The 20,215-nt window shown below is 32.6% G+C and overlaps 1 protein-coding gene across 14 annotated transcripts in view; it reads right to left on the bottom strand.

Annotated features, from left to right (window-relative positions):
* Positions 1-20,215, bottom strand: part of Robo2 (roundabout guidance receptor 2) — a 1,655,220-nt gene that overhangs the window by 489,144 nt on the left and 1,145,861 nt on the right. The window lies entirely within an intron of this gene.

Genomic DNA, 20,215 nt, shown 5'->3' with positions numbered 1-20,215 from the left:
GTCCAACTCTAAGGGCTAGATGATCATAAATATGTGGGGCTGTATTTTCGTCATTAACTCTCCAGCTTCGGGAGATAGTATAGAGTAAAATACATCTCCTCCCCACATTTCCTCACTGGACTATCGACTCTCATGTACAAGCAGCCATTTGGATAGTCATTCTCAAGCAGAGACTTGTTCAGGCTCACCAGACTGTACAATTAGAAAACCAAGATAACAGGAGGAGAATTTCCCTCAAGTCAGGATAGAGCCAGAGTTTTAACAACTTTTATCCATTTGTTTGATATTTCTCAAATGGGAAAATGTTAAATGGTAACAATAGGAAAATTAAATTTTCTAAGAAATTATGTACCCAATATCATTTCTTTCCATTGCATAGTTCTTTTGTTTCTTGTGAAAAGCTAAGCTGTAGCACTATATTAAAGTTATTTTATAGAACAGTATGTTCTTCAGTATTATAGTGAGAATAAAGACTAACTCTTAAGTTCATTTCTGAAATCCGAAAAAAGGCATGTTTTTGTCTTTTTGGAGTCATAGAGAAGATATTAATTCAAATGACCAATTTATCTAATGCAATTTAGAATGTATTCTCTAATTTAACAAGAAAAAAGCAACAATTTAGTGAAGTGTAATAGAAAATAGCACATAAAAAAAGAAAATAGCACATGAGTATTTAAGGATGAAGCTAATTTATAAAAATCCTAAAAGTCAATTTCACACCAATAAAAAATTGTAATCAAAAGTCATAAATCTATATTTTCATGATGAGAATTATGAAGTCTATTTCAGTGCCTTCTAATGGATACTTTACTATTAAGAACCACATTTCAAGTCTTTCTGTAATCCATCACTCAGTAATACTAAATTCTAGATAAAGCACAGAGACAACCTGCTTGAAATGAGCAGTATACACAAAGTCCAAAGCCCAAAACGTTGAAAAGAGTAAAGCATATGCTTATTACTGTTTCTGTTTCTGCATGCTGTGCTATATTAAATCACCTTCAGACACTAAGTGAAGAAATGCATGTATTTTAGAAAGTTTACATGGCAACATTCACCAATTATACTAATTTTATTCTGACAGAGTATTTTCCTTTCCTTCCTTAGGTTATACGAATGTTAAAATAGACTCTTTTTTTTTGGTACTGGGGATCGAACTCAGGTTCTTGTGCTTGCGCAGCAGGCAGCGAAACCACTAAGCTAAATCCCAGGCCCTAAAATAGACTCTTAAGAGATCCTGAATGATGGAAAACAATGGAGAGTAATTAAAAATAAAGCCCACCACTTTAGGCTCTTCATGTGACTGAAAAGAAAGGATGAGAGCCAATAATTTTGACAGTAAAGAGTGATATTTTAAGATACCATTTTCTCAAGAAACCTAAATTTTAACAGAGATACTCAGTTAGATATGTTCTCCATAGACCTTATATAACAGTAGAATCAAGTAATAACCTAGACAATAGAGCATGTTGCTATTCGCCTCCCATATCTCTCCTCCGATGGCATTGCAAAGCTAGAGTTCAAACTCCAGTCATTCTCACCTACTCTGATTTGTTCCATAGTTCCAATTAATAATCACAACCCAGGAGTTTTGCATGTTGAAGGCTGCCAGCAGCGTTGTCAGGGGTATGTAATTGCTGGGCAAGGCTCTTACAACTAGCTTCAAAGCTGATCTGTGGAACCACTAAATTCCACAGCTGTCAAAGCTCTGATACCAACTGCAGTTAATGACAAAGCATCATCTCTCTAGCTCGTTTACCTGCCACCTTGCAAACAAATGGACACCAATAGCAAAGGGGGGAGCACATGGAATGGCAGATACCACATTTATCATAATCACTGTGATTCACAGTAGAGGAAAATCAATTACTCTTAATCGAGTAGAGTGACTTATTAAGGGTTATGAGTCCTGGCTTGATAGCTGTACTGATTTGATTATGTTGGGAGGGAAATTAGCAGTGGTCTCCTACACAGTCTTTTCCTCTGTTTTCTGGATAGAATTTGCTATTAAATTATTATCTTATGAACACTTTAGTAAGATCATGCTTTGATCAAGAAGACACTGAGAATGAAGGTGCTGAAAGGGTTTCCAAAGTGTTGACAGGTAGAGATGTGAACATTCACAGTATCCTCGCTGCAAAGAGGATGGTTGATAATTGAAAGGGCGTAAGTAGATGTAACATATGTGCATGCCAAAATTGGAACCTTCTTGAAGGAACCCCATCACAAGTTAACCTTTGTCCTTCAGCCCCTCCTAAGTGTTTCTAATACCTCAATTCAAGACACTTGGGAAGCAATGGACCTATGTGGTCTGGGAGGAACAGATCACTAGGTTAGAAGTCACATATAAGCTTTTAATCTTCAAAAACTGCTCTAGCCAAAATCAATAGTAGAAAAATAAAAAGTCACATAATGAGTGCAATTTTTAATTTCAGGTTTTTCGAAGGACAACAATCACAGACAAAAGTTACAAAAGAGTCTGTGGAAATAAGTTTAAAGGATTTAAACATAAGAATTACCTACCTTTGCCTTCAAGTACAGTGATGTGAAGAAACTAGAATAATCAGTTGTTTATACTTTTTTTCAGCAATTTTGGGTGGAATTAGCAAATGTAACATCAGATTATTTTGCTCTTAACAAAATTAAGAAATAAAAGTATATTTCTTGCAATTTGACAGTCAAATATGGCAGATTAGTAAACACTACTATCCTTTGTAAAGAGGTGTACTTAGAAATTATCCTTAATCAAATATGTTCAATTTTATATTAATAGTATTTTGAAATAACAAACAAAATAATTGTTTAGATTTTCTCTAAGAACAAACAGAAAAACAAAAGAATTACCAGGGGAGAATGTGTTTTCGTGGAACAGAATGTTAAACTGCTTGATCACTGGCTTTTTTCCCCCCACAAAACCCTGATGCTTTTTTATTGGAAAACAATATTAAAATTATGATATGAAAAATAAGAGTACTCATTTCTACCATGGATCATTGCTTTTAGGGACTCTGGGCTATATCCAGATATTTTGCTTGTCTCTAAGCAAAAACTTTCTTTAAAAAGGATCACTGTCTTTAAAACAGAATTCCATCTGACAAGAGGGTTCAGGGCAAAACAGAACTTCCAGGTTCACATTTATAGCCAATCAATTAGGCTCATACCAAATAAAATAGCCATCCATTAGCTACATATAATTCTTCCCTAATCATATTTTTTATTTTCTACATAGATTTCAAATGCCTTATATACAGTGAAAATATGCCTTTAAATATTTCAAAGTTCTTAATAAAATGTGATTACCTATTATTGTAATTTCATTGTTAGCATAATGATTTTTAAAAAGAAATGATACAAATCTTAGAAATAGGACAGTCTATATTCCATAGTATATTGTTATTTTTTTTAATTACATTTAGCCTTAATGGTCTCTCTCTGCCTCACCTCTATGCTCTCAAAATATTACCTGTCACAAAATGAAAATTTCTACCCCATAAGCTTCCTTTTCCTTTTCTTGTTCTCAGTGACCAAAAAAACATGAAATTGCACTTATAACTGCACTGCAATTGCTACACAATGTCCCAATTATGACTTTACTACTAAATAAGCATAGAGATGTATCATACAATCAGAGGAAATAGGAAATTAGAAGGTTTTTTTTAATACCCTATTCTTGGTTGCTTCATATGTAGTGTTCTAAAAAGGATTAATTAACATTTCCTATGCACTTATCTCTCTTAACATATACTCCTTTTTAAACCTCTCAATTTAGCATGAGCCTCGTATGTGGATGTTCAAAAGACATTTGCTGAATTAAACTCAACTGTTATTAACATATAAAACATGGTTTATATGAATTATTTTCATGCTTTAGAATTTTATCTTCAGTTAGCAGTTCTCACTTTTTTAGTGCTTCCAAGTGAGAGTCAAAGACACTTCAGACTCTAGAGAATGGAGACTCCCATAGTTAAAAAGTCACATATCAAAACTGACTTGGTGGAAATGTCTACCATATTTGTCTATTAGAGCAATTTAAAATTTTCAAATTTTACAGATCCACAATTTGTCCAAAGTTATGAAGGTATTTTTTTGCTGGTCAAGCAGGACTAAAAAGAGAGTTTTTCATATAAACTTTCCCTGTGAAGTTAACAATTGTTTTGTGTGAGTATAATGATATCTCAATCAAAGTAGCTCTTTCTATGAGCTGAAACTACTATTGCTAGTTTGACGATAAATCTAAATTGGATAAAATTGACACATTACACCCAAAAGACAATACGAAACAGAGAGACTTACAGAGACATTTTCCACAGAGCTCCTTTTATTGCTTATCAGTCAGTAATCACCAAAATACCTTCAACTACTATCTTCTGGCTCAGAGAAATTAAAACTATAATAAATTTTGTGACATACAGTATTATAACATTATTAAATATTATCACTCAATTCAAGGGCATTCAATAAAACTCACAATTCTATAATCATATATATTTTATGGACAAAGCTTATATATACATATTTTAATTTTCAAAATATTATGAATGACCCATGGTAATAGATTAGGTCCTGTTTTAAAGCAAAACATGCCTTCTCGTTAATCTAATTTAAATAAAATTGAAATAACTAATTTCAAATCAATCTTCTTAATAATTCAGTAATGTCATTTCATATCTGTAATGACCAGGTTGCTAATATTTTTCTTTTCAAACACAACCACATACAAAATATCTAAATACTCTACCAGAATATGATAACAATTGTTGCACAATAAATTTTATATTTCCTTTACTCAATTGTTAATCTAAAACTAAAGTCTCTTTCCTAAATTTCCTGATTTAGCAAACAAAATATAAAAAAGAATATGAAAAAGCACTACACTTATTCAAATAATTATATTTAATATTCACAGTTGTGCTAGGTACTTTGATATGTGTTACAGTTTTTAAAAATGAGAGAAGTATGTATTTCCTGCCTTTATTGAGCATAGAGAGCTTATCAACAACTTACTTTTCATATTTATGGATTTCAAAGGCTACACATTTCTTCTTATGCCATTAGTAAATAGCTCCTAAAAATGAGACTTTAATCTCTTTTAGCGATTGATGCTTGATTGTTCAGCAGTCTTTAAGTACTATTAAAGCTAACTTAAACTTGCAGGAGAGTTGGATCCAGCCAAGAATCCTGTATATGCAAATATGTGAAGTGTGGGTAAATCTGGTCTGTAGAGTATGTAGTAATCTGAAGAGAAAACTCGTACAAAAACATCAAATGCCATTTGAACACAAGAGAAAATGCTGTGAGGCCGAACAAAGCCTGACAATTATCAGCCTTTTCTGGTCACCTGCTCTAAAACATGAATAGCGAGACAGAAAATTCAGGCCTGTGCATGTGTATGGGGTGGGGTCAGAAATCTGGAGTTCCACCAAGCCAATAAAAATAGAAAGGTAGAAATTGGGCTCAAAGGAGATGAGAACAGAATGGTAGTTACCATAGCCTGGAAGGAGTATATGGGAGAAACCATGGTGAAGAAAAATATAAAAATGCACTTATGAAATATAAACAAACAAAAGGAAGTGCAGAAAAGAGAATCGACAATGGCAATTTAAAAAATGCAAGACATATGTACACATATGCAAAAAACTAGTCAACCACAAATTAACAGCAAGCTTAATTTTATGTCTATTTACTTTCATATATTTATAAAGTTTCTACACTGAGTATAGAAATACTGAAAATATGAGTGTCAGAAACACATAGCTTTTTCTTGCTATATTTACTGACATAATCCTAACACCTGCAAGTGAACCTAGAATGCAATAGACATTCTATAATCACTTGCTTAAATGAATGAAAAGCATGAATAATTTTTGAAACGTTTCCAATCTTAATGACTTACAAATGAATCAATCATGCAGAATTACAAAATATATGTATAAGTATCATAACAAGTATCATAAGTTAACATCATCATCCAATATTATAGGTGAAAAATAAGAGTCAGATATTAAACAATTTGCATGACACCATGTAGATAATAGTTTAGAGTAAATTATTTATAACCAGGATTGGAAGGAAATTACCTTGTCTCACTTTTAACTTTTACCTTCAATACGCAAGCACTCAAAAGATGAGTACTCTGTTTGTAAAAATTCTGTTGTCATTTTTTAAAATTCAGTTGGAATGCACAAGCAAAAACTTTAGACCTAGCTGATAACACACTTGAAGGGAGAAGGAAACTGAAGAATCCTTTATTGAAGTCATTAAGAGATAAAGTGTGAACTTTATGTGGAGACACTATCTTAGAAACAACGCCCTGTTAAATTTATTAGAAGACAAGTGATTTAACTGATTTATTTAACTGATACTTAATTGACTTACCCACATAATGAAAGTCATTTTCCTAACTATACTGTTTTAAAATTTAGAGCCAGCCTTAAATCAAGTTTGTAATCATCTTCTTATAAAGAATATCTCTCAATGGAAGAGTATTTCAGAGTTCATGTTGAATAACAAGATACAATGAAATAAATGGCAGGGATTATAAAAAGTTCAGGAAATGGAAGTATAAGAGATATGAAAGAAGCAAGGACTTCTGAGGATAACCTTGCACCACAAATGAGAAACGATGAAATTAAATAGGTTTCATGTGTGAGACAGAACCCTGAATTATGGCACTTTAAATAAAAAGGGTGTCTGTGAGACAATTTCTATATGTAAGAAATTTTTGAGAAATGTGCAAATATTTCAGTAGTAAACTATGAGGTGAAGGCAGAGTTTTCTACAGTTAACATTTCTACATTATTATTAATAAAATCAAGAAAAATAAGTTTGAAAATCAAGTATACATGAAATATTCCCCACAAAGATTTCAACAAAAGAAAAATAATTACATCCATATTCTTTCTTTTTTTTCAAATAGATGACTAAAATGTTGACAGAGTTCCCTTGAGTACTTCAGCTGAAAGCCTGACATTAAACTGCTAGTGAACACAAAACAGAAAAGTGCTGAATAATTTATCATGAACTGGTGATTGTGGACAGAAATGTCTAAAAGAAACTGATACAGACTTAATGATCAAGAAGAAAACAACTAAAAATATAAACTGAAAATACCAAACCACAAGGGATAATCTTTTTAATCTAGTGCTTGCTACTGCATTTCTCTTGCACAAATTGGAATCTGTAAATCTGATTTGTGAATTTTAAGTAGGCCAATTAGGGATCAAATAGATGATTACTTCATTGCTTTTATAATAACACTCCTAGGTAACCAATTCAAAGTTATATTTAATAGTCATATATTTTCTTTTAAATCATCTTCTGAATACATTTTGGAAATGGACTGTGACAATGGTTTAAAGCTTTATGCTTGTCCTCAACTCCAAGTCATCACAATTCTGACTGTAATGAGGTTACTCTGCATCTGTCTGTCACAAATAACCTGGTAACAACTAAATGGATTGCCATCAATCTTTCAATTAGGATGTATAACTTTATTAGCACAATATTTTTTGAACTGATTGTATTACTTTGAAAAAGAGCTTTCATTTACTTTGTCATTTAGGGTCAAATGTGTACAATTGCTGGGAGCTGAATAATAACTTGTTTTGAATTTGTAGGGTGCAGAATATACAAACACATATTTCCTTTAATTCTGTAAGTGAAACAACTAATATTATTTCAGAATTAGAAAAGGATTGAAGGTAAACATTTTTATGATAATTCTGTACATTCTATTTTAGGATGTGAATTACCAACAATGAGCTGCTGTTAATTTGTAGTTCAGGAAAACTTCATATAAATTATTACATGCTAAATAGGTAAAACACTAATACTCAAAAAAGATTTTAATTAAGGTGCAGTAAACTATTCCTACATTCAAATTTTTATTCATAATTCTTCATGATAAAAAGTTTAAATTCATTCATATCCACATTCACCTTGATCAGCATGTGTTGTCTTTTACTGTTCATTTTTCTTTCTTGAGAGAGTAGTCAATGCCTATCAGTGAAGCAAGTAATAGAGATCTAGAGCAGAAGTTATATTAACATACTAAAACAATAGTATCATAACTGACTGAGATGAAAAGTAACGAAACCAACACAAACAGATATGCAAGTTCATGGAAAACATGAAAGTTATAGTACCTCAATTCTCGGAGACAAATCAGTTCCTTCAACATGATCAGCTAGATGTATGTACACAGCTGTCAGAGGCAGAAATCCAGAAGCACTCACGTGACCATGATGTGACATTGGGCAGATAGACCTCAGCTGTTATAGTTAATAGTTTTTGTGCACTAAGTGTAGATATCTGGCCTAAATATTATTAAAATTACAGGTCTCATAGCAAATAAAGGTCATATCCAAATACAATCTTGAAAATGAGGAAAACCAGGATTCTGTCATAATTTAAATTAAATATCTGAAATTGCCTAGGTTCCCCACCTTTCCGCCCTCATGTACCTATATCATGAAAGTATAATCTTATTACCTTATGGTATTACATTTAGAATAATTAAAAGTCTGTATAATGTATGGCAGAAGGAGATAGAGTAAAGAAGGAGGGGATGATAGAAAGGGAAAATAAAAATAGAAAGAGGTAGGGAGACAGTAAACTTTTGGAAAATATAGGAAATATATAAGAGAAAAATCATTTGCTACATGTAATTGAAATTAAAAATTGTTTTTAAGATACTTTTTGTATATTTAGTTCATAAAAGTAACTGTAATACTTTTCCCAAAGTCAGTCTTCTTTTTATCAAAAGTGAATCCAATACTTAATAGAAATCTCATTTTTTTCTACTTTGATTTTATTTTGCACAGAAACACAATTCTGCAACTCCTCTAAATATTGCATCATATTGTGTCTTGTCTGTTTTCAAAAGTTCCTAAATATATTCATATTGCCTTCTGAACATTCTTAGAAAAATCTCTGCCTTGTGTTTGATTTCATTAACATGGCTTCTCCCAATCTCATAAACAAGTAATGCAATTCTACTGCTGCTATACTGATCTTCTTACAATCCTTCAAAAACTACTTCTTCCTGGCTAGAAGTTTTTATATTCACCACATACTGCACTTCCTTTCGGCTATGCTCCATTTTCCTCTTTTCCAATTTATCAAAATTTTTTTGCTTTTAATAAAAAGCATCTCCCCAACAAGAAAGGCTTCACCTCCTACTCTATCCCTTAGCACACATTCAGCTCAAACCTCCTTAAGCTATGGAAATGGGTTGTAATTATTTCCATCCTGTGCCAGAAAGCAAGCAGATAATCTCTGCATTTATCCAGACTCTGGACACCTTTTAATAAAATTTTACTTCAAAAAAGTAATTTTTCCATGTTTTACACACCTGTGTTTTATATACACTTGGAGTTATACGAAAGCTGCTGTCCTATAATATTGCTTACATTTATCACCTTTTTGGCTACTGTCTGGAATTTTTGACACTTTTAAATGCATATGCCTAATTTCAAACAATATATTAGCAATCAAAAAAGTAAGAATCATACCTTATTACACACAGAAATATGTTAATTTTCTAATAACCACTAGTGAGTAATTCATTGGTTAAAAAAATTAGTGAACAAAATACTTGCCAAGTATACTAATGGTAAACCTCAATTACTTTCTAAGTCCCTTAATTTCTTTTCATGTATATCTTTGTATATAAAAAGGCAATAGAAATAAAAGTAAGAAATCATCTTGAGTTTTGAAACTAGAGAACCAAAACTCTTGATTTAGCCAAAAAATAAGAGAAAACGGGCCTAGGAGGTAACGTCTTCATTATAATTTATCACCTTTCGTATGGAAGTGTATTATGGTGTACAGCTAAAAATCAAATTACAGAACATTTTAAATAGCTACCTTTATTTATCTAAATGTTGCTACATCTTAATGTTTATGAAATCAACTAGCTAACTTTATTGACAAGTGGCTTTGCAGAGTTCAGATCCTTAAATGGCTTTTGTTGCTATTGCTGATTTCTCTCCATTCTTCTGTTTTAATGACAAATACAGTTGCAATTAAACAATGCTTCTCCATTTGTGTGCACATGTGTGTGCGTGTGCATATCTGTGCACAGTGTATGTGTGTGTGTGCTGTAGAAAAGTGTTCTATTCCCGACCTCTACCTCTAAACCACATGATATTTAAAGACTAAAAATAGTCCCTCACAAGGGCTCTGCAGTTTTTCTATGGAAGATTTTATGCAGAAAGCAGTGAAATCGCACATTGACTCAAAGGCCATTAGGTGCAAGCAAGAGAAAAAAACAAAAGCAGGGTATTCAGTTTTAATTTTGAATCTATCAGACATGGCTTGTCAACATTATATCATTGGCCTGTCAGAATGAAAGAACACAAGATAAAACTGTTCTAATACTTCAATGCTTGCAATATTACCACACCACCATATGTGGAATAGAACCAAGAAGGAAGCCTTGGTAAGGCATCAAACATTCATTTTTTTATGTTGTCATCACTACAGAAAAAGACATTTGACTGAACTTCAGCCTTTTCATTTGGGATTTTCCATGAGCCCACTATTAATGAATAATTGAATTTTACTTTAACTAACTTTGTGAATTTCTACATATTCTTGGAATATAAAAACTAGTGAAGAAATTACATGTTAATATTTTATATACACTAAATGGAAGAGGCAGCAAGAGATGAATATCCATAGCAATTTTTATAATTTAAATTTCTAGATTCCAGAGAGGACCCTGTTGCCAGGAATAATCCAAGAATTTTCAAAGCTAACTAGATGTATTTAAGGAAATATACATTGGATAAATTCTACATGCAGCACTGAAAGTGTTTAAAGAATTGCAGAACAAATTTCATTTCCTTTTAAGACAAATCAAGAAGTCTTTGGCAATAAATATGCACAGCGACCTGCAATATTGTCAAATTATACCACTTGGTAAAAGTCTGGACATTACAAAGAGGATATTAATTTTATGGCACAAAGCACTGGTATAGAATTAATAAATAAATATAAAATGTAATGGAAAAGAGCTCAATCTTTATTTTATTAAAAAGGTGATTTTTCTAAGTTATCAGTTTAGAGTAAAGAGCATGTGTAAAATTAAGCCTTTTAAAGTTTAAAAACATTTTTCAGCTTCAAAACATTTTATGACAGTATACACAAATATTAAATGTGGACCCATCATAAAGGATGCTATTAGGTACAAGAATTAAAAAGATAGAAGGATAATCGCATAAAAAATTATAAATGGGAACAAACCAAAACTAAAAGTTCATGTTTATTATCAGTCACGATCTATTAGTTTCTCAAAAAGTTTGGCCAGTATTTAAAAGACATGAATATACCATAAAACAAACTGCTGACCCAAATCATATTTGCTTGAAAAAAACTAATCACAAGATTAAATGTTTAAATTTATGTGGAACTCTGAAATGAAGCTATGAACATTATATTAGAATAAATTGTAGTAAAATACATAGAAGAGTAGAGCATATCTCCATGTTAGATTAGCATTTGCTATAAACCATTTATTCTAGTTAGAAGTTACTTAGAATAAAAGTCACTCAATAGCAAGAAAAACAAAGAGGAAAATGAGTTTTAAAATTTCGACTTAAGGGCCAGGGATTTAACTCAGTGGTTCTGCCACCTGCCTTATAAGAGCAAGGTCGCGAGTTCAATACCCGGTACCAAAAAAAAAGAAAAATCACTTAAAATCTTATTTAAATTTTGATTTAAAATAATTTGAATGGTAGGAATTTGAGTTGTGGTTTTATTTTGGTCATTATGGCATTTTAGCAGATCAAAATTTTAATTCATTAACAAATCTAAGTATTTTGTCAAAGAAATCTTATTACATGTAAATTGTTTCCACAGTATTTCTAAATAACTATTTCATCAAATGCAACGTGTACTTTTTAAAAAAAATTACACAAAACACAGCCAAATACCAGTTATTAAAAGTGTTCATCAATAGGTGCTTTCAAGTTTTCAAAACAGTGTGGAACCCTTCTAATTTTTGAGGTCTGTCCTATTAATTCTGAGTAAAATATTTCCAATATCCAGTTCTGTGATCACTCAGGTAGCTGAGCATGTTATTGTCTAAGCAAATGTGTTATGAGTCTTAGATGATGGACTACACTAAGGCCAGATGTCAGAGGTGCTGAAATTGATAATCCATCAATAATTTTCTATCTGTTGCAATAACTCTGACCCACTGAACTAAATAAATATGTTTAATCACTGACTGGTCAACTTATCAAATGGTGCCCAGAGCTAATGGGACAGACCTGGCAAACAGAACAGATAAAGCGAGAACCATAGCCATCAGCAAGAAAGTAATTACATCCTTTTTCTCTATACCTCCCATCTAACTTTGAGAAAATACAGATTTAAGTGAAAATCATACTAGAAAAAGAAATTTCAGACTGATGTATCACATCATAGGCTTCCTATGTTCTTCATCATTTCTTCTTTCCTCCACAATCCAACTTTTCATCTGCTTCCACTAGATTTTAGTTGATTGGAGATATTCCCACATTCAGTGACGGGTAACACACAGAAAGCCACTAATGGAGAAAGAGGCAAGGAAGGGCTGCGTCACAGTTACTATGCCATATGGAAATGGTGACTTGGAAATAAGTCCTCTCAGTCTGTAAGAGAAAGTCCTCCTCTGGAAAAAGAAAAAGCTTTCCCTCGTCAATAAGTGAAGGGATTCAAACTTGCTGAATATGATGTTACATGACAAGCCCATTCCATACAAACATTAATCATAGTTAATGAGATAAAAGCTTTAGTAACGTGTGACATTGGAGAAATGATAGATCAGCCATCCTTTCATTGAATGTGCCAACAGCTATGTGATTATACAGGCCAGCCGCCATCACTGTCAGGGAATGGAGCAAGTAAGGAGATTAGATGCAACACACTGACCACAAACAGTAGTGATTCTTCAGCAGAACTCGTGGAGGTACACAAAGAGCATTCACAGTATTAAGTTCTCTATGTCTTACTTTGCCACCATGCCCCAGCTGCCATGCCAGAAAACTCTTGAACTTGTTATTCACACTTGCTTAATCCTGATTCTACACACTGACTCAGCCTGTGGGGTTAAGAAGATGGATGAGGGGCGCAAGGGCCATGAAGAGGTCAGGGTCATGATGTCGTCAGATCTCATTAACTACATCACTCAAAATACCGGTCCCTTCAAAGGTCACTCCGCCTGAGGACTCTGGTATATGTACAGGAAGATCAGGAGGACAAAATTAAGCAATTATTTTCTTAGAACTGATAATACATAAAAATATAACAATTCCAATTTTACTTCTATTTTAAAATTTCTCTTGATCATAGGCCTCTTTGTATGTCTCTTAATTATATCTCTATTAATAAATAGTTTTAAGAAGTTCAGAGTTAAGAACCTCTAAACTTGCAAGCCGAAAAACAAAAACAGGTACATATTTTAAAAAGCCATAGAAGTCTAGTAAGTCCATGAGTTAGCAATTACCCTGCTGGCATTTACCAGGCAAATTTAAGACATATTTTTGATACTAGTTGGATTCCAATGTGAAGGAGGACTAGTATTCATGGAGGTATGGCAAGAATTAAAAACCTGAAAGTCAATTTTTTATGTGCTAGCAAAAGTACTAATTGTAAATTATTCTATAAAGTTGTTGTAAAATACTTGACACTAAGACTATTACACAAAGACTTCCAAGATGCTACAATGTTCTAATTTGGAAGGAGTTATTGAACAAGTTTGAAATCTAGATTATGTCTATTTTCAAATACATGTACAAGCTACTATAGGAACACTACAAACGTTCTTTGAATAAATTAAAATAACAGTTGGTTTTAATGTATGCAGTTTTTATGTTTTATTTTACTTAAGTATTTAACAAAACTGACTCCATTTTGCAGACTATTATGCATGGTATAATACTGACAAAGACTAAAATAAAAGTACAATGAAAAAATGATGTTTAATTTCTGGTGATTTTTTTTAACTTTTCTATAGGATCCAACATTTCCAAAATAGAAATGTTATATATAATCAGGAAAATATTGAAATGAAAGGCAAAAATACTCATGCTGCAAAAGCCTTTGAGTTGTTCAGATAAAACAGGTCCAAAGAGAAGACAAACATGATATTGGTTTGATAGACAGGTACTATTTGTAAAATTATGGTACTTGGATAAAAATGTTTGGGTAAATAGAATACATCTTATCTAATAGAACATTTTTACACTAAATGTAAGACAAATGCCTGAGTCAAAAATGCAACATCTTTGCTTTAGTATATTTTGCTTTTTAGAAAAAACATTTATTTATATACTAGGAATTCATATTTGTACACTTACAGCTTCATAAGTCTAGAAATACTGGCCCATGAGGTACATAATTTTTCAAAAAACCATTTACCTTAGACTTAAATGGTTGATTGAAAAGAACAATGACTTCATTACACGGTCACAAGGTGAATGAAGACCATGTGCACATGGATACATGACCAGGTAATTTCTCAAAAGACATATAAGATTAAGGAACAGCCTCATTTTACTCAACACATTATCAATTACTTGTCAATTAGAGTTCACATGAAGAGCTGATAAAACAAAGGAAGAGATATCCAGAAAAATTAAAAAGACTAAGGGAAAGACCAATTAAAGAGACCGCTGTCAAATTTATTTGATATCCAAAGTTGTTGTCCTTCTAGGTATGGAAGCAAAAGGTAGCTGCTGTTAAAAATATATTACTTTCCCAATGAAGTTGGTCCAGTAACTGTACACAGACACTGTGTACAAGTTCACTTATTTTCTCTCTTCTCTGGAGGAAAAATAATCTAGTTGAGTCCTGTACAGTTTAAACTCAAGAAAATGGATCAAAAAGTCTTGCCAGAAATCACGGGACTAGGTGATAGGACTAGAGCCTGCTCTTGTTTCCAGAATTATCTTTCTCCTATATTGCTGTCTTATAAAATTGGCCACTTTATTTGTGATCTCATGGCTGCTTTTCATTAGCAAGGGACTTTAAGTCATTTCACTTCCCTAGGCCTTAGTTTCTCTATCTAAACAAAGGGACTGATGATCTTTAAAGTTATCCAAACCAGCTAGCCCCTGCATCCTATAGTTCTATGATGACCTGATTCAGCAAGGTTGTTCCTTTTTTTTCTAATTTAATCCTACATTCCTTTCTTATGAGAAGGCTTCCATTAATGCCCCTATAATTAACATCAAACCCAAATGGAATGAATGGGAGATTTTCATATGCACAGAGTAAGGACCCTTAAATAAGAATGAATAATGATAATATTTCCCAGAAGACAACTATGGCAGCCCTCAAGTATGATTAACTAGACCACTCCTTGTCTCTTCTTCTCCACAGAAATAGAATAGTTCATTTGCATGTCATCTGATGTAAAGAGAGAATCTACCATATAATGGGTTATTACTATTGGGTACTTCATTAGTAAAGCTTTTCCTTATGATGTGTCAGAAACAGAAAAGACAAAGCAAATTGAGATTCTTACAGCTCTGTTAATGACATACACATTTGAAGATCAGACTCCATCAGCTTATCCATCAATCCCAAAGAACGAACTAAGTACTTAGGAAGGCTTTTGCAAGTTGACCCATTTATAGGTGTCCTGTTTAACAAAAGGCTTTTGATGGAAGCTGCTTTTAAAAGAAAATCCTATATGAATATTAAACACAGCATTTTCCTCCTCTTTTTAAGAATATTCAGAACAGCTCTAGCAAGAAAACCAAAATAATCAGCCTTTCTATCAAGCTGCTCTTGAATCTGGACATGTGGGTCCTGGGGAATTATATGTTATAAATGAAGAGTTGGCTTACAAAATGCAATTAATTTAATTGCTTATAATCTCAAAGGATTTCAAAATAAGAAGTGCAAGATGTATGCACAAATGAAATTTTTCAAGGACTTTTCATGCAGCATGCTAATACAAAATTTCAGGAAATTATTTCTATTTTCTGTGATTCCTTGTGAATAAGAAAGTGATGCAAACTATTATTCAACAGGACAGCAGGTACTGTGTATTGTTACATCTTTTATTATCCTGCAGGTTTATTTTTTTAGAGGGAAAACATAAGGTACAAGTATACCAAAATATGTAGTTTTATGTAACTTTTTAGGTTCATCTCTTTCTGACCACACCCTGTTGGTTTGGGTTTGTCTATAATTCCTTACAAATCCAAGAAAGAACACACAACATAATTATTATGTGGCATGCTTAGATAAAATCTGTAACTCCTTCTCACTGGTTCCCCTCTTTTTGCTCAGGTCACCCAGAACAAATTTATTTTCTCTTTTGCATGGATTCTTGGTGCTCTTGACTAAAGCTATAGGACCTATCTGTGTTGCAACTGCTTCTGGATCAATAATCCCAATTCCTACAGTTTTTCTTACTTACAGCTATATATTTCAATCACACCTCATAGTCCTAAACCCTTGATTCTTATCTTTTAGGGGCATGACTTTTCTAAGGGTGAATTTGAAGTGATACTCAGAATTATAAACAGTTTTCTATTTTAGTTATAGTAGCACAGAATCAAGCTGAATTGGATGTCTTAATTGCAATGTTTAGACTGAGACTGGCAGCTATTTAATGTACCCTATTCATTAGATCATGTATCAGACACTGTTACTTAACTTTGATGAACAATCATTTCCCTCTTGTCAACTTCTACTAAAAAATAAATACAACTGTTACCATTAAACTAAAAAAAAAGGAGCAAAAATCAAAGACAGAACATGACAGAAATATATGTAGAGGGCATCACAATTGAATTAATCAATTTCAAACACTGAATTTATGAATCTGAACAAGTGAACTGTAAACAGTCATGGATATTTAATGAAAACATGAATTTATCAATATTTAAGAAAAAAACACTACAGTATTCAACAGCTATCAACTAGGCTATTAAATTCCTAGCAGTGTCATTTAATTTATATATTACTATCTGCTAGTGTGACAAATACTTATTTGAGATTTTTAACTTTGTATTTTAAAATAACCATAGATTCACAGAAATTAGTAAGAATAGAACAGAGACGTCCACACTTTACCACGTTGACTCTGCAGTTACAACTTACATGATGATAATACAATGTCAGAACCATGAATTTTACATCGGTACAATGTTTGTGTGTTCACGTATGTGTCTGTGTGGAGTTCTATTTCATCTTGTCCTATCTGCATGTTAGTACTGTATCAGTACCACCATCAACTGAGATACAAAATGATCAGTGCAAAGATCTTCCTGTTACTATTCCTTCATAGTCACAGCACCCATCTCTCCCTTTCATCCCTAACACTCACTAACCACTAATCTGCTTCCCATCACTATAATTTTGTCATGCTGAGAATGTTATGTAAATGGAATCATGCACTATATGACCTTTTGAAATGTCTTTTTAAATGCCTGTTAACACTGAGCATAATTCCTGTGAGACACATCCAAGTCACTGTGTTTGTCAATAATTCAATTTCTTTTTATTGCTGAGTAGTATTCCATAGTGTGTACATAGCACAGTTTAATTATTCACCTTTTGAGGGACATTTTAGTTGCTTCCAGTTTTCTGATATTACTAATAAAATTGGTATTAAAAACTGTATCCAAGTTTCTGTAAGCAGGTATAGGTTGTGATTTCTCTGAGATAAGTGTCCATGGGCACAATAATATGGTATGTATTTAGTGCTTTTTCAAAATGGTCAAAGTCTTTTACAACATGGTTGCTTGCCACTTTACTTTCTCATCAGCTATTTATGAGAAATTCACCTTTTCTGCTTTCTTAGTTATATCTGATATTGTCACACTTTTTATTTTGACTGTTTTAGAAAGTATGTTATGTTCTCATGATAGTCTTAATTTGCATTTCCCTAAGGCTAGAGATGCTGAGTATCTTTTAATGTGTTTATTTGCTATCAATATATACCTTTCTATAAAATGTCTGATCATCTGTTGTACCTACTTTCTCATTGCACTGATTTTTTTTTTTACTTTAAGTTGAGCTTTTAGAGATCTTCATGCATTTTAGATATGAGTTTTTTATTAGATATATGATTTGCAAATATGTTCTCCCAATATGGAGCTCATCTTTTTATCCTCTTACTAGAAACTTGGAGAGAATAAAAGTTTCTGATTTTAAAGAAGTCAAATTTACTGAATTCATCTTTGTGGTTTACGCTTTTTATATGTCTCAGAACTACAGTGTTCATCAAACTCTTCACCACAGGATTTATCCTATGTTATCTTCCATAAATTTTATAGTTTTATGCTTGCTCTACATTTAAGTCTGTGATCCATTTTGAATTAATTTTTGCATGGTGTGCAAGGTTTATGTCAAGGTGCAGTTTTCTTGCTTTTTTGTGGATAATTGTTTCAGCATCATTTGTTGAAAAGACTCTATTTCCACTTTGCTTTACTTTTTAAATTGAAAAATAAACATAATTTGAAAACTAAATTGACCAATATTAATGGTAGTGTGTACTAAATTTAGAAACTGTCAAAGGCAGTGAATGTCAATTAATATACATACAAATGAAATAATGCATATAAAGATGATAATGACTCTCAGAAAACTCTAGAAAGTACTGAAAGGTATCAGTGCTATTATCATGCTCCTTTTTTACAAACTTAGTTAAGTTATCATTAGATATTAAATGATAGATCACTCATCTTATAAATTGGATTCTTAATCTCCAAGCTGCTTTGGCCTGCAAACATGTCAATAAGATCTGAAAGTGATGGATTTTCCTGATACTGATATTTGACAACTAGGAACTGTAGAGAGAAAATCAAATTACTTGAATAAACTAATGAGCTCTCAAATGTCAATATATAACTAAAGGAAAAAATAGAAAAGATTACTCTATTTGTTGTTTCTTTCCTTTGAATCATAGAATTGTAGCATCAGAATGATGTTTTACACTTTAACTAGTCCAGCACTGTCATTGGTCCAGCACTATATGTGTGTATACATATATCTATATAAGTATACATATATAGAGATGTTACATATGCAAAACAGGCTTTGGGTAAAGTGCCTACAACAAACACTAATGATTTCTTCTAAGTGTCAAATGATTTTAACTGTTTCTTTAAATTAATCAATATGGCTGCTTAGCATAATGACTAAAAAAATAGGCTTAGATTCAGGTCTGCCTGGGTTTGAATTTTATCTCTTTCTGTTCAAAAATTGGCAAATTAATTTTTTGCCTCAAATATAATAGAATATTACCCAAGGGCCAGTGGTATAGCTCAGTGGCACTGTGCCTGCCTGGCAAGCACAAGGTCCTGAGTTTGATCCCCAGTACCGGAAAAAAATAGAATATTACCCAAATATTGGGGCTCTTTGGAAAATTGAACAAAGCATGAGTGTGAAACACTAAAGAAAAGCTGACAATCTGTAAAGACCAGTGACTGTTGTGATTCATTTTCTGCCTACAGATACCATTTCTCCAACTTCCTCAGCCTCCTATCAGAGTAAGTTGCTTCCTTCTCTGCATTCACAGAGCATGGCTGCAGCTCTAGGCTCCCACTAGCAGTGACCACATTCTGCATTACCCTGTTTAACACTCTTTGATGGCAAGAGTTATGCCTTGGTTTTGTTTTTTAATTGTGGTTAATATATATATATATATATATATATGTATATATCACATAAAATGTAACACCTTAATCATTTTGAAATGTAAAGGTCTGCAGTGTTATGTATATCCACATTGTTGAGTGATGATTCTCTAAACTTCATCTTGCAAACTTAATCCCTATGCCCATTGGACAAGGCTAGGTCTACTGAAAGTATTTGTGTATCAGCACCTAACTGATACTAAGTAGTCAGAAGGTATTGTTCAAAGATATAGCACAATAAATTTGTATTTTCCCTTGAGGTACACAGTAATGTTTAAAAATCCTGCCAGTACTCCTTCGAAATGCCATCTCCTTTTTTCCCAATATCCGCTTAATTCATCCCTCACTCTTTGTTCCTTAACTTGTAGTGAGTCTTCCCCTTCCAAACTCTTCCTTGCTCAGATCCACCCAACACTGTTTACCATATTTCCTTTTGTTCCTCACCTCCAAAATCAAGCCCAAATCAAAGAGGTATCCTGAGGTCTTCTCAGATAAGAGCAAGTTCTTAAAATGTGTCTTAGGCACTTTTCTCCTCATTGAGACACAATCAGTAACCAATACTTAAAACTTAA

This window comes from Heterocephalus glaber, unplaced genomic scaffold, assembly GCF_053883595.1.
Source record: "Heterocephalus glaber isolate CG9 unplaced genomic scaffold, H.glaber_assembly_v1.0 deba00000122, whole genome shotgun sequence".
NCBI lineage: Eukaryota > Metazoa > Chordata > Mammalia > Rodentia > Bathyergidae > Heterocephalus > Heterocephalus glaber.
This window is presented reverse-complemented; position numbering and strand designations above follow the sequence as displayed.